This window comes from Chrysochloris asiatica, unplaced genomic scaffold, assembly GCF_000296735.1.
Source record: "Chrysochloris asiatica unplaced genomic scaffold, ChrAsi1.0 scaffold00204, whole genome shotgun sequence".
Classification (NCBI taxonomy): Eukaryota; Metazoa; Chordata; class Mammalia; order Afrosoricida; family Chrysochloridae; genus Chrysochloris; species Chrysochloris asiatica.
Window position 1 is genome coordinate 815,222 of NW_006408722.1, and position 14,606 is coordinate 829,827.

Genomic DNA, 14,606 nt, shown 5'->3' on the forward strand with positions numbered 1-14,606 from the left:
GTGGAAGAATCTGCATTTGAGTTATGGTGTTGGAGAAGAATATTAAAAGTACTATGGAAAATCAGAAGAACTAACAAGTCTGTCTTGGAACAAGTACACCTAGAATGTTCCTTAGAAGTGAGGATGGCGAGACCTAATTTCTCATACTTTGGACACGTTGTTAAGAGAAATCATTCCCTGAAGAAGGACATCATGCTTAGAAAAGCGAAGGATCAGCCATAAAAAGAGGAAGGCCCCAACAAGATGCACTGATACAACAATGGGTTCAAAGGTAACAAGTGTGAGTGGAGCAGGACCAGGCAGGGTTTCGTTCTGTTGTCCATAGGGTCACTGTGAGTCAGAACCAACTCGATGGCACCTAACAACAACAACAACAACACAGCATATGAGACCAAATTGTCAATACTCACCCTAAAGCAAAGATGAGAAGGTCAGAGGGGCAGGGAAGCTAACAGTCTCAAGCTGGTAGTGTGCTAATTAAACAGCTATAAGGTGAGCTGCTCTAGAGGAAGACAACTTTGTCCAGGTTAGTCAATAGTGGAATCCCTCGGTCTAGAGGTCAGTGGTCACTCATTGGTGCTGGCATGTCACTATTAGATTTCCATGAAGCCCAGAGATTTTGTAGAAAAAATGTTCCTCCTTTTGGAGTGAAGCTCCAACTTTTCCCCAATGTTGGAACCACCGCCATTGCAATATAGCCCACAATCTATCTATGAGCAGAATTCCCAGACCCTTGACTCAGTCATGTGACTCATCTTGACCAATGAGATATTAACACATATGACCCACCCAGAGGCTTGAAGCTGGCTTGTATGCTAAGACTTGCTGACTTGTTTTTCCTTCATGACCCTGTAGGATGCGGTTGGCCTAGCCTGCTGGTACCAGAAGGAAGCAAGTCCTGTGGAGCACAGCCGCCCTGCCTAGAGCTCAGCACCAGGCATGCTATAGTAATCCATGACTGTTGTTTCAAGCCACTGAGCTTTGGGGTTCACTTTTGTGCCAGCAGATAAAGAAATGACAGCAAGAGTGAGTGGGTAGACAAGTTGGCATTTCAAGAAGAATTCGTCAGTTCTTCTCAGGTTGCCATATGGGTAATCTTGCCAGCAGCTAACAACCTTCTCACAGGGGCAGAAACACTAGAAGGTACCTCCTAGGCTACTGGCCTCACCCCAATTTGTTCCTTCCCCTCTGCCCGTCTCCCTTCACAAGAAACCCAGACCCAGGAGGATTCCATAGAGCCAATAACCCAGCAGCTAGGCTGAAAGTGTAGCTTCTTTCCTGGGGACGGATATCCTTGTTAAAAAACAAGACATACCCGCAAAACCCAGAAAATATCCTGCCTACTAGCCTGATTCTCAGTGTGTTGATTTGAGTTCTGAAAGCATTGCTGAAACAAAGACATGGTGTGTTGGTTCTTTGGGAACGGATCCCAGGAATGTGAAGTGAGGGAGCAGAGAGAGAAATGGGGAAGGGAAGAAAGCCATTTTAAATTGGTTATCACCATGGACAACTGGGAATCATTTCTGCTGGGGACCTGTAGAGTATATGGAGTCCTGGTGTGGTGCTGTGGGGTAATGCACTGGATTGCAAGGTCATTTTGAACCACAAGGTTGGCGGTTCAAGCTCACCAGCTGCTCCTCAGAAACTCTATACAGGGTGGCTATGAATCAGAAACAACTCGACGGCACTTAACAACAATAGAGTATATGCCTCAAAATTATCCCTGCATTTGTCCTGGGTCCCCAACCTCACTGAGGGTTAGCCCCTGTCCCTTAACTTACCCTACCCTGCCCCATGTCTTGGACCTCCCTTCAAGGGTGGAGCAAACGGACATTTGGAAAAAAACAGGAGGCAAAATAGCTGAGAGACTTGAAGAGAAGATGCTTGAAGAGAACTTGGGTCAGAGGGAGAGACCCCAGCTGAGCCAGCTTCATCGGAGTCCATGAACCAGGGAGAGCAGCTCTGGGCTGTGGCCTCACTAGATCCTCGTAGTAAACCAGTGAGGAGGGCAGGGTATGAACTCCATCTCACAGGTAGAGAAACAGGGTTGAATGTGGCCAGTCAGCTAGCAAGAGTGACTTCAGATCTCAAACCCAGTCTGCCAGGAACTGAACCTGGTGATCTTACCCTCAAAGCAATGTACAGCTGTGCAAGTTGAGAACTACATGAAGACATCAGTCAGGTTGAGGAAAATGTTTTAAAAAAAAAAAGTGCCATTAAGTCAACTCCAGCTCCCGGACTCCACGTGTGTCAGAGTAGAACTTGCTCTATGAGGTTTTCAATGTTTTTTTTCAGAAGTTAAAATCACAAGGCCTTTCCTCTAAGGTGCCTCTGAGTGGACTCATACCTCCAGCCTTTTGGTTTGCTCCCAACTGTGGTAACGGTTTGCACCATGCAGGTTCTCCATAGACACTGTGTGCCGTCGAGTTGATTCTCATCATAGCATCCTTATAGTCAGCGTTGTTGTTGTTGTTAAGTGCCATTCTGTTGTTTCCGACCCATAGTGACCCTGTATAGGGTTTACAGGGAGCTGCCGGTGAGTTTGCACCGCCAACCTTGTGGTTCAAACCGACATTGCAGTCCAGCGCACTAACCCACAGCGCCACCCTAGGACTCCACAGGCAGCCTAGAGTGGTGTATTTACTATGATCATTTTGTACCACATGGCAATACTGTGCCTTGTTCTAAAAAATCTGTGTGGTTTAACAACAGCCGTCCAGTAGATACGACCAGTGTCCTGAGGAAGAAGAGCAGTATTCCACTTTGCAGAAAGTACCAGCCAGGCTCCTGGCAGCCCTGTGCTGGCCAGGGTAGGGATGCGGGGAGTGAATAGGAAAATGGACACAGTCCCTGCTCTTGCAGAATTTACAGAATTTACATAGAGACTGATGTCTAGACTGACGTCAAACAAATAACCACATCACAGTTTGTATTTATGCATATCCTTACGAATGCTGTGAATGAAAAGAACAAATGAAGAGGCCTTGTTCAGAAAGGCCTCACCTGGCTTCCCTCTGTGAACAGGAAGGGGGTGAGCAGGGGAAGAGCGTTCCAGGCAGAGGAAAGAGAAGGGCCTCAGGCAGGCCGAAGCTCACCAAGAATGGCTGGAGAGCAGTGAGAGAGAACAAGTGACAGGAGGGAACGAGAGAGAGCCACGGGGGTCAGATCACACAAGGCCTGGAGGACCATGGTAAGTGACAGCTTTACTTCCAACGGCACAGGGACCATGGATGATTATAAGCTGGCTCATGTGCTAGCAGCAATACTAATATCTTTTCTGGAGCTCAATCTGCCTATTTGTAAAACTGGAGGGAAGATGAAACAAAGTTCATTAAAAACTTAGGAAGAGCCCATGCCTTCCCTTGGTGAGAGAAGGCCCTGCGCTTTGGGTCCCATGTCTTCACCAGCTCTGTGGACAGAGTTAGCAGTGCTGGACGGAGTGGCAGGGGTCCCAGATTAGCTGTCACTCTGGGAGGAGACTAGGAGGAAACAAAGGTGGCATCGGCTAATGGTTATGGGAAAAGAGGCAGAGAAATCTAACAAGGTGATGGGAAGTCTTGCCAACTGCAAGTTCAGCTGCCTAGAGCAACCAAAGTAGCAGAGCCCAGGAATCATGCCCGGTGAAGGATATCCCGTGGCCAGACTTGTACCCTCAAGGTATACACTTATTTTCAAGTTTGGTTGTTTTGTTTTTCTTTTAAGAAACCATTGTATTCAAGATGGAACCTGGGAAACTCTCCTAAAAATACTGAGATGCACTCCACACCTAGATAATACTAACAGAAAAGTGCCAGGCACATGGAAAGAGTGGAATCATTTGGGACCAGGTACTTTACGTGGCTCCATATGATACATGCATGGTCAGCAGTTCCAGCCTGCCAGCTGCTCCACAGGAGGGAGATAAGGCTTTCTGCTCCCTTCAAGATGTAAAGCCTTGGAAACCCTGTATAGTGTCGCTATGAGTCAAAACCTACTGCATGCACTTAACAGTAACATTCAGTCTCAGAACCCTGAGAATTCGAGCTAGTTTGCCAACCAGGGAACTAAGGCTTGGGAGGTTGAGTAACTTACCAAGTTAACATAACACACAAGTGTTCACGTAGGGATTTGCACCTTGTTTGCCTCAGTGGCTATTTCAACCCATTTCCTTGGGTATCTTCCTTTTTTTTTTTTTGCTAACTCTCCACTGTAACAAGTATGATGTCCTTTACTGATCCTTCCTGATGACATGTCCAAAATACATGTGACAAACAAAGTCTCACCATCCTGACTTGTAAGGAGTATGGGGGCTGCACTTCTTCCGAAACAGATTTGTTTGTTCTTCCAGCAGTCCATGGTACTTTCAGTATTCTTCACCAACACCATAATTCAAATGCATCAATTACTTTCCTGTCTTCTTAGTCACTGTCCAGTTTCACATGCATATGAGGTGATTGAAAATACCATTGCTTGGGTCAGGGGCACCTTAATCCTCAAAGTGACATCTTTGCATTTTAAAACTTTAAAGAGGTCTTTTGCAGCAGATTTGCCCAATGCAATATTTCCATTTGATTTCTTGACTACTGCTTTCATGAGCATTGATTGTATATCTAAGTAAAATGAAATCCTTGACAATCTTTTCTCCATTTATCATAATGTTGTTTATTGATCCAGTTGTGAGGATTCTGTTTTCTTTACCTTGAGCTGCAATTCAAACTGAAGGCTGTATTATTTTTATCTTCATCAGCAAGTGCTTCAAGTCATCTTCACTTTCAGCAAGCAAGGTTGTGCTATCTGCATAGTACAGGTTATTAATGAGCCTTCCTCCAATCCTGATGCCATATTCTTCATATAGTCCCGCTTCTTGGATTATTTGTTCAGCATACAGAGTGAATACATATGGTGAAGGATACAACCCTGATTTTAATCCATTCAGTATTCCTTGGTTCTGTTCAAATTACTGCCTTTTGGTCTATGCACAGAATCCATATGCGCACAATTGAGCTCTCTGGGACATCTATTCTTCAAATGTTATCCACAGATCTTTATGATCCACACAGTTGCCTGCCTTTACATAGTCAATAAAAACACAAGTAAACATCTTTCTGGTAGTCTCTGCTTTCTTTCCAGATTCCTCAGACATCAACAATAATATCCTGCAAACTACATCCTCTTCTGAATCCAGCTTGAATTTCTGGCAGCTCCCTGTTGATGTACCACTGGAACCATTTTTAAATTCACTTCAGCAAAATTTTACTTGCATCTGATATTAATGATATTGTTGTTAAGAGCCATTGAGTCAATTTCAACTCCTAGCTACCCTGTAAAGGGTTTTCAAGGAGTGGCTGGTGAAGTTGAACTGTGGCCCTTGCAGTTCAAACCAACCTGGCGGTCAAGTGCAGTAACCCACGATGCTATAATGATACTGGCTCAATAATTTCTGCATTCTGTAAGGTCACCTTTCTTTGGAATGGACACCAGTATGGATATCTTCCAGTCAGATGACCAAATAACAGTCTTCTTAATTTCTTGGCATAGATGAGAATCGGTTCTTCAAAACATTCTTGTTATTCTGTCAATTCCTGGAGCCTTCTTTTCCACTAATGCCTTCAGTGCAGCTGGGACTTCTTCCTTCAGTACCGCTGGTTCTCAACCAGTTCCTTTTGGTACAGTGCCTCTGTCTATTCCTTCCATCATCCCTAGTCATATGGGTGTGGGCCCTTCATTCAACTCCACATGTGATGTGTGTGTGTGTGTGTCTAAGGCATGTAATGAATTTCAAATCCATCACACAAATACAAAACAGGTAAGGATCCACAAAGAGGTGCCCATGAAATAATAAAAGGAAATGCTCATTTAGACTTGTTGTTGTTGTTAGGTGCCTTCACGTCAATTTCAACTCATAGTGGCCCCATATGACAGAGTAGAACTGCCCCCATAGGAGTTCTAGGGAAACAAATCTCCAAGTCTTTTTTCCACAGAGCAACTGGGTAGGTTCCAATCGCCAGCCTTTCAGTGAGCAATCCAGTACTTAACTATTGTACCACCAGAGTGTGTCTAAACATTAGGACCTTAGATCTGCTCTTCACTCTCCCACCTTATAGGCATTTGAGAAACTAATCCTAAGGAGACAAATATGGCACTGTAGGATCAGCACTGGACTGTGAAGCACAAGGTCGGAAGTTCAAACCCACCAGCTGTTCCTCAGAAACCCTATACAGGTTTGCTATTGATTCAATGGCAGTTAACAACAGCAACATGACTGTAGAACACTGTTATAGAAAACTATCGTTCTAGATTAGGAATATAGAAGTTTTTAAAGGTTTTGAGACCAAGTAGCAGCTGACATAGTCCACCTTGTTATTGCTACAGGCCGTGGAGTGGTTTCCTTCTGTTGTACCTAAGAAACCACAGAAGGAAACATTACCTGATTCTGTACCATCCTCATTATTGTACCTGGGTTTGAGCCCATGGTTGCCATCACGGTATTAATCCATCTTTTGAGGGTCTTCCTCTTTTTCACTAACTCTCTACTTGACCAAACATGGTATCCTTCTCTAGTAACCAGCATCTCCTGCTAATATGTCCAAAATACATGAGTGGAAGTCTCACCATCCTTGCTTCTAAAAGAAGTATTCTGCCAGTACTTCTACCAAACAGATGTGCTCATTTTTTTGGAAGTCTATGGTAAATCCAATATTCTTCTTCAACATCATAATTCAAATGAATCACTCATTTCTATTTGTTGTCCAGTTTTCATGTGTATGTAAGACTATTGACAATATGATTTGGCTCCGGTGAGTTTTAGTCCTCAAGGTGATGTGGTGTTGTTGTTAAGTGGCATCAGGCTGGTTCCAACTTATAGTGATACTGTATAAGGCTTCCAAGGAGCAGCTGGTGAATTTGAACTGCTGACCTTGTGGTTTAAACCAACCTCGTGGTCCAATGCCTTATTCCACAGCTCCACACCAGGACTCCAAAGTGATAGAGTTAATAGTTAATACTAATTATCGCACAGAACAGCAGTGACTGGCAAAACAACTGTGAGATTCAAAGCAACTGTGACGTATTCCTTATGAATATTCAAGGCCTTCTTTGAAGAAGAATTAGGCACATGGTGCCTGATTGAATAAAAAGGCAATCAGCATCTGCAGCAGAGAAGAACATTCAAATATGGCAGCTGATGTTGGCAGTGAAACCACACGGCTAAAAACAGCGTAGAAAGAGTCTTCCTGGGGAGACTCAGATGATCCCAAAAAAGCATTTTGAGTTCATGTGGATGAAATTTCCCATTTTGTCAAGAATAGAGACTCTGGGGCCACACTGCTTGGGTTTGAAACCTACTCCACCGCGGACACTGTTGTGTGGTCTTCAGCAATCACACAATCTCTCTGTACTCCAGTTCTCTCATCTCATAAAATGACACTAATGGACACTTATTTAATCCCTGGGAGGATTAAATAAGGTAATATAAAAGGGGCTTAAATAGTTCCAGAACATAGGAAATAGTCTATAAGTGCTCTGCGTGTCGTATTTAATTTCATTCTTGTAACAGCCCTATGAAGTTGGTATTATTAGAAGTCTCTCAGTTTCTTCATCTACAAATGGGAACAATTAGTCATTTATAGGTGGTAGAATGGGATTTGAACATAGGTCACCTAACCGCTACATTCTACTGTCCCTGGGGTTTGGTTGAAAGACCTTAATAGAGCGATAGATGTTTTTTTGCTCTCTGAAATCAACAGTTTGTGTGTATGTGTGTGTGTGTGTGTGTCGTTGTTATTCACTTCGGCTTCATCAACTTACTGAAAATTTATTTACCAGCACTGTTCTTGGTGCTTGAGACACATCAGTGACCCAAAAAAAAACCAAAAAACCACAATGAAACCTGCCCTCCTGGTGCTTACATTATAGTGGGGGAAGTAAAGAATGTATTCAATATAGTACTAAACTGCATCATTAGATAATGTTAAGTTCAGGGTTGAGGCTTGGCTGTGAGGCTCACCTCACAAGGTGGCATCTCACAGGAACAAACTCATTCCCACAGTGTGTGTAATACTGTGCAGTGGATTTAACTTTGTGCATTCAAAAGCAGGGAATGTCAATCAGCCAATCAGCTGACAATAACGGCAGAGGTTGTGAGGAGCAGCAGCTTGCAGCTTGGTAGAAGGAGCCAGGAGAAGTTTGAGTTTTGCCTCCACCAAAAAACAAAAAACAAACCTCCTTTTCACTTCCTACACTAGTTTCTATAACCATTGTCAGTTCTGGTGTTGCATAATTCATCATAGAACAAGCACATACCACAATTCTGTGGTGGCTATAGAGGTGCTAGCTAAGTGCTGCCTGTGGCTTTACAGAAGCTCCGAGACCCTTACTCAGTGTCCAAGATGCGCTCCGCTGTCTGATGCGAGCGTCACATCAAGTAACGGTCCTATTATCAGGAATTAACATCCAAAAGGCTGACTATGGCAACCCTGCCAGAATAAAGAGCCATCTCTGCTCCTTGAAAAGAGATGAGGGTCCCATAAGCGGGAGCAGCCTAAAGGCCCACACAGCTGCTCATCAATAGCCCTCCCTGGGTTCCTTCATTGCAGCACACACAGGAAGTTCCAGACAGTGCTACACAAAGTCCTGTACACTCTGCTGGGTGGGAGGTTTCAGGAATCTTTTCAAAGCCAATTTGGGCAACAGGCATCATGCTTCATTTCAGGTCAGGATCTGCAAACTCTCTCATGCAAACCCAAGTTAAGCAAGGCCCAAGGCATGGCCCACTGTCAACCTGGAGAGGCACAATTTAAACTAGACAGGCAAATATGGTGTATTCAAGGGTACCATGGCCCACAAACCATATGCCCTTATACACACACATGTGCACATACACCTCATATTCATATGCACACACCTGTGTGCACATATATACAGGCATGTGTCTGTGTGTGCGTTTAAACACATACATGTATGTGCACAATCTATGTACATCTGCAATCACTGGCATGAATGTGCATGTATGCAACTATGCATGTTCATATGCATGAACCTATGCATACGCACACCCATGCACACATCTATGCACATATATACATGCATACCCATGCACATATGTCTATGCATTCATACACACACGCACACACTAATTTTGCACGTGCATGCATGCACACACATGTATACATGCATACACATACACAAGCCACATATCTTTTTTGAGAGCAGCTGTTCCTGGTGAATCTCTACTACTTCCTACTATCAGTGAACGCAGATACTTGCAACCAAGAGTTAAGGAATCCCAATACGCTGGGAAAGGTAAGGAAATGCGTAGAAATTGAAAATTGCAGTGACATATAATTTAGAATGATTTTATGACTCACTAAGCCTTCAAAACTTAAAGAGATGTTTATTTGAAACCCCATCTAAAAATTAAGCAGTGAACACACCCTTCCACCCCCCTTCTGGGGCAGGCTGGCACTGCTCATCAATGCACTGGGCTCTCACCTCTGGATGTGTTCAGTCTGTCTTCAGTCATAACAGACCTATTATAGCTTTGATCCATAGTTGCAGAGAGGAGTTTCCACTGCTCAAGATGCCGCCTGTAGCTAGATGACAGAGAGGTTTCTTCTGGATGGAGCCGGGGGTGGAGTGTGGAGTTGGGTCCTGGGTTGGCACAAAACCCTCAGATGTTCTCCATCTAGAGGGGATAGCAGCTTGCAGGGACACTGAGTGGGCTGTCTGCCATGCCATCCTCAAAGTTAGCTCCACTCTGTTAAACTGTAAGCTCCCCTGCCCCTCCTGCAAGGGTTTAGCCGAACTGCCTCTCTGCATGGTTTATGGTGACCACTTGGTCATCCTGAGGGAAACAGTCACTGGGGATACAGACAGGCTCCCTGGGGGATAGTGTAGACAGGGAAGTCACATCTCCACATCACTGACCCTGTCAGAGGGCATGATACCTGAATGACCCAGTGACCGCAACCGGTGCAGCCAGGGGAGGAAACACCAAGGCAATAGCAATTCCCCATCCCCTGTCACCCTCCAGTGATGGCATGGGTGAAGGTCAAAGCACACGCCTTAGGCAGAAAGGAGGGTCTCTACCTTGGCCAATGGAAGAGGGGAGGAGCTGTAGGGAGTCGTGGGGGCGGGGCCTCATGGCTTATTGCTTGACCCATCCCACATGGGCAGGGCCAGTCCACTCCCATGATGAGAGGAGATTTCCCCTCTGGCCCTGTCTATGGGTGGGTCAGGGTAGGGGTGGGCAGGGAAGGGTGGCATCAACCTTAGTGATGTCGCTGGGTGTCTCATTGTTGGGCAGCCTGTGGAAGGTCAAATTCTCCTCTAGAAGGCAACTTTATCATAGATTCCTATGAAGAAAGGCAAGTTACAATACTCATCATTCTGTAGCCAACATCAGAGTTTCTGCGTGATATAAACAGTTAATGTGCTATGCTGAAAGGTTGGAAGTTCTGAGTCCACCCAGAAGCACCTCGAAAGAAAGATCTGGCAATCTATTTCTAAGAAATCAGTTACTGAAAACTCCATGGAGCATTCTACTCTGACACATGTAGGGTCACCATGAGTAGAAACTAACTCCGCAACAACTGATTTTCAGCCCTTCTGTGTCTAGAAACCTGGACCCCTCTCAAATAACATGGCAGCTCTTTTATATGGGAATGGAGCAAGCCCTGTGGGCTCTAAGAGTTGGGAAGGAAAACAATCCCATAGGTGAATTCTGGAACTGGCGAGACAGGGAGTGGGCAATAGACAAGGTGCTGAGCCAGTGGAAGCCCAGCCCCCTGGACAGAGGAGACCACAGAACGAGGCGGCTGTGCCCCCATCCTTTGCCCCACTCAGTCCCAAGCCTTTGTGCCCACCCGTCAGCTCCCTCCAAAGCCTCCTGACTGTTCCCAAGCCAGTCTTTCTCCACACCCGGGATGATTTCCCTAAAGCACACCTTCCTCTTAGCACTGCCTGGCTAGAAATGTCAGTGGCCCTTCACTGCCCCAGCACTAACTCCACACCCTCAGCATGTCCAGCTCCATCTGCATGCTCTCCATGTTCCATGGGACATTCGGCTTCCATGCCCTGCAGCAGACATCCTCTCCAAGCCTTGCCACAGCCCAGCACCACTCCACACCCCCTATGAAACTTTCCTGACCTGCCCACTCCTGCCTTCATCACAGCATCTACCATCAATGGACCCCCCTCACTTGCTCCTTCATTATTGTTATTGATGTTGTTGCAAATATACAGAGCAAAACACATCCATCAACAGTTTCTAAATGTACACTTCAGTGACATTGACTATATTCTGAATTGTGCAAAGGTTCTCGCCTTCCTTTTCAAACTTGATTCCCCTCATTAACGTAACCTCACTGCCACCTAACGTTCATCTTTAATCTTTCGAGTTGTTGATTTGATCTCCTATTGTTGTTGTTGTCATACAGATATTAAAAGAACACAATGGTCAAGGCAGATCTTCTATACCAGTTAAGCTAATCTATTGTTTGTTTCTTTTTTAAGATTTGAGAGGATATTTTTGGTTTAAGGTTATCTCCAGGCAAAAGTTTCAGGTATTCATTCAGCCTTAAGGTTTCAGAAAGTATAGATTCCATGAGAATTTGTAATGCTGTTCTATATTTTCCCCCTTTTGATCATGATTGTTTTATGGAATCTTTCATCAAAGTGTTCCGAACAAGCACCACCCAGTTCTTCTGGTCTCATGCAAAGGGGTGGGGGGGAGTTATTCATGGAGGCAAATAGCCACTCACTCCATTTCCTCCTCCTATTCCTGACTCTCCTTCCTCTGTTGCTCCAGGTGAATAGAGATCAATTGTTGTGGCTTACATGGCCACTTGCAAGTTTTTAAGATCCCAGGGACTTAACATACTACTAGGCCAATGAGCCATGGTAGCGGTAGTGGATTACGAGCTAAGCTGCTATCCACAAGGTCAGTAGTTCAAATCTACCAGACCCTTAGAGGGAGACAGCTGAGACTTTCTGCTCCTGTAAAGATTTATAGTCGTTGAAACCCTATACAGGGTCACTATGAATCAGAACTGACTCAGGGGCACACAGCCACCACCACCAGGCCAATTAACTGGGATGTCCCATGAAACCATGACACTAGACCTCCAAACCAAGGAACTAAATGCCATGAGGTTGAGGTTGTGGTTGTACATAAGCAGACTTAGCAGCCACTCTGTTTTTTCCTTTGGGTCATTGTTGTGTATATGTTTATCACAGAACTTGTGCCATGCTGCTGACATGCTCTGTCATCATATTTCATTGATTTAAAGCCCACATTTTAACCTCTTAGGAATCAGGATGCAGCTCATCTAAGCCTGCTGGCCAGGCAGAGCTGCCGTGACCAAGGTGTGCTGGCCTTGCACACACATCAAAGCTTACAGAAAGGGTGTAAGAGCTTGGGGGACAATTCCAGCAACAACAGTTAACCTCTGGTCCTTCAAGGACTGTGGGCTTCCTGGGGGCTTTCAGCAGCTGTGTGGAAAGACACCTATACTACAAAGGTTTTGAGTCAAAAGAATCCAGTAGATTCTGAATGAGAAAGAGTTTTGAAATATTTTCACCAATTTATTTTGGGTATTCATATTTCCTATTCATGTATGTGCAAATAACATATGATTTTAAATCTAAAATCTATAGCTAAATAAGGAGCTCTGGTAGCATGGTGGTTACGAATCAGGCTGCTAATCTCAAGGTCAGCCGTTCGAAACGACCAGCAGTTCCACGGGGGAAAGATGAAGCTTTCTGCTCCCATAAAGATTTACAGCCTCAGAAACCCTATGTAGGGTCACTATGAGTAGGAACCAATTCGACACTACTTACTAACCAACACTGGTCAGAGTAGAACTGTGCTCCACAGAGTTTTCAATGGCTGATTTATTTTTCAGATGTAGATCTGGAAAACAGTAGATCTAGGCCTTTCTTTTAAATCACCCCTGGGTTGATTAAAACCTCCAAACTTTTAATTATCAGATGAGTGCTTATCATTTGCACCACTCAGGAACTCCTTGTACACAGTTGTTGTCAAGTGCTGCCCCATAGCAACCCTGTATAGGGTTTCCAAGGCTCAGCTGGTGAACTTTGTAGTCCAGCGCATTAATCCACAGCACCACACAGTAACCCACAGCACCACACATTAAGGAGTCCTGGTGTGGCGCTGTGGGCTAATGCATCAGACTGCAAAGTCATTTGAACTGCAAGGTCGGTGGTTCAAGTTCACCAGCTGCACCTCAGAAATCCTAGACAGAGTCGCTATGGGTCAGAATTGACTCGATTGTACTTAACAGCAACAACCACACAGTAAATGTGTCCTGGACACAGAGCGGGTCGGAAGAAGGTGGCAGGTTCCAACTTGCTAGAGTTGCTCTGAAAAGACTGTGAGACCAACCCACATCCTCCAAAGAACAGCAGCAGCAAGATATTGGACTTTCTCATTCTTCCCATTCTCTGTGGTTTCTGAAATCAGAAGAAGTCCCTGAGGTATTTCCTAGAAGTAATGAAATGCCATTTAATTTCTTGAGCCTAAAAGGAAAGACAGAAACAAGATAGAAGCACCACTGCTGCCAGAGGGTCGCTCCTGGGGCCTTCCTCCAGGGACATGTCTCAGATAAGGAGACAGTAGTGAATATCTTGACCCTTTCCCTACACAGTGATCGCTACTATAGGAAGCCCAGCTGCTTTCTTCCACCACCAACAGACTCATGATTCTGACAACTCATCACTGGAGACGAGCTGGACTCAGTCACCTGTGTGTCAGACATGTTCCGATGTGTCTCTGGTAATTAACGTCACAAGCAGACAGGGATGTGAGCATCCCTGGGGGTGAGCTCTCTCCCCTCTTGCATGTATCATACTTTGTTGCCATGTAGAGAAGCAGGTGGAATCCAGCTACAGCAAAACAAACCACATCGCCAGGCCACGGGTCAGTTAGATGTGGGAGTATTCCAGCTGAAGGTGATCACCCATTCTGAACTTAACTTCAGAAAAGTGAGGTTCAGAGAGGATCAGAGGTTTTCCCAAGGTCATGCTGGGGTAGGGCTAAGACTGGAACTCAAGTTCCCCCTGCCCTCTAGACAACACTTCACTTCCATGGTGTCAGAAGTGGCAACACAGAGGAGACAGGATCCTGCAATGGAGTCTCGTCTTTGATGGACCACAAGGTCCACCTTCCACACTGGTGCCCTTGCAGGGAGAACACACTGTGAGCTGTTGTTGCTGCTGCTGACTTGGCTCCAACTCATGGTGACCTTACGTATAAGAACAAGACATTGCCTGGTCCGGTGCCAGCTTCATGATTGTTGGTATGTTGGAAATATAGTGTCAGTCCTTCTCATTAAAGGTTTTCCTCATTTTCCCTAGCAATGATTGCTACTCCTTTACCTCCACTTTACCAAACATACTGTTCTTTTCTAGCAATCAGTCTTTCCTGATGATACTCAAAGTAAACAAGTCAAAGTGTCTCCAGTGTTGCTTCTGAAGAGCACGCTGCTTTGTTTCTTCTAAGAATGATTGGTTGGTTCCTTTGACAGTGTATTCAAATATTCACCACCCCACTTGTACCCCATGGTTAATGCCAATACAGATCAACAGTAATCTATGTCATTAGTTTTTGT